Here is a 1,667-nt window from a genome sequence, read left to right as displayed (position 1 = left end):
GCCTTCTCCTCGTACTTCCGCCTCACGCGGGAACACGGACGCTCTAAATACTTCGAATTCCAATGCCAGTATATTGTAAACCACGGGTTCTTTAATGCTAGCGGGTCGTCGCGACCCTAGTTAACATCATGGTGCACGTCTCGTGACGGGTGTCACGGCGTAGTTAAATGTATGCGATACATTTCTCAAATATAAGCGCTCAGTCATCTGTACATCATGGTAGGTTCCCACGACGTGCAATATGCGTTCAACTTATCAATGTTCATGTGTCCTGCAGTTCACATTATGACGCGCAGTTAGCTGCGGTCTTCATCGATCCATGAGCCGAGTGATCCACTGCCGAGGGTGACTAACTTGCGTAAGCCGCCGCTGTGCGCGTATACCCGTTCCCCGTAGGGAGGAGCAAGCCGCCGCTTAGAGACGAAGCATAAAGTGTCCTCATTCCACATAGGGCAAGCTGGATTAATCCATTTTACCCAGGACGGCCGAAGCGGCGTGGACCAGGGGAGAACTGAACCTTATACTTCACACCACAGTAAGTCTACGTGTCCTCTTCCACATAGGGCAAGCTAGAACTAACTATCTTACCCAGGACTGCCGAAGCAGCGTGGACCAGGGGAGGAACACACTTTTCATGGAAACGTAAGGCATCCATGACTGCCATAACGTAAGCCGCCGCTGTGCGCGTATACCCGTTCCCCGTAGGGAGGAGCAAGCCGCCGCTTAGAGACGAAGCATAAAGTGTCCTCTTCCACATAGGGCAAGCTAGAATGAACTATCTTACCCAGGACCGCCGAAGCAGCGTGGACCAGGGGAGAACTGAACTTTATACTTCACACCACAGTATTGAGTAATGTGCCCTCTTCCACATAGGGCAAGCTGGAATGTTCCATTTTACCCAGGACGGCCGAAGCGGCGTGGACCAGTGGAGGACTACACAATCATGAGGTTTGATATCGACTTGTGTGTTTCAATAGGATACCGATGGTATGGTTTGAACCGATTTGATTTAGCCATTCTGAAGTCATCACTTGGTTGAAGCGCTGAACTAGGGAGGCATCGTTTACATATATATTGGTTTTCGCATGCTCTACTAGGTTAATGTCATGAGGTTGGCTATCGAGCATGCCCAAGTGATGACTTGATTGTGTGCTTGCTTGAATTCTTCACATTTCATACCATCGGTTAGTTGTCGAATCATTCCTCGATCATAACCTTCGTTCTTGGTTCATGTATGCTCTCTTCCACATAGGGCAAGCTAGAATTAACTATCTTACCCAGGACCGCCGAAGCAGCGTGGACCAGGGGAGAACTATACTTTGTCTTGTATGCCCTCTTCCACATAGGGCAAGCTAGAACTAACTATCTTACCCAGGACCGCCGAAGCAGCGTGGACCAGTGGAGGACTATACTTTGTTCATTACACCACAGTATTAAGTATGGTGTCCTCTTCCACCATAGGGCAAGCTAGAACTAACTATCTTACCCAGGACCGCCGAAGCAGTGTGGACCAGGGGAGGACTATACTTTATACTTCACACACTAGCCATACTGAATTCATCACTTGGTTGAAGCGCTGAACTACGGCGGGGTAATCGTTTACAGGTTATAATCATATAGCTGCATGCTCATTAGTAGATAATGGAATATTGTATGGCAATATGAGC

General features: G+C 48.6%; 1 non-coding gene across 1 annotated transcript; it reads right to left on the bottom strand.

Moving 5' to 3' along the window:
- Positions 1-193: 193 nt before the first annotated feature.
- LOC131292471 (5.8S ribosomal RNA) lies at positions 194-348 on the bottom strand. The gene has a single exon (XR_009190108.1). It is a non-coding gene; the product is annotated as a 5.8S ribosomal RNA (ribosomal RNA).
- Between the last annotated feature and the right edge of the window lie 1,319 nt (positions 349-1,667).

Source organism: Anopheles ziemanni (assembly GCF_943734765.1).
Source record: "Anopheles ziemanni chromosome X unlocalized genomic scaffold, idAnoZiCoDA_A2_x.2 X_unloc_62, whole genome shotgun sequence".
Classification (NCBI taxonomy): domain Eukaryota; kingdom Metazoa; phylum Arthropoda; class Insecta; order Diptera; family Culicidae; genus Anopheles; species Anopheles ziemanni.
This window is presented reverse-complemented; position numbering and strand designations above follow the sequence as displayed.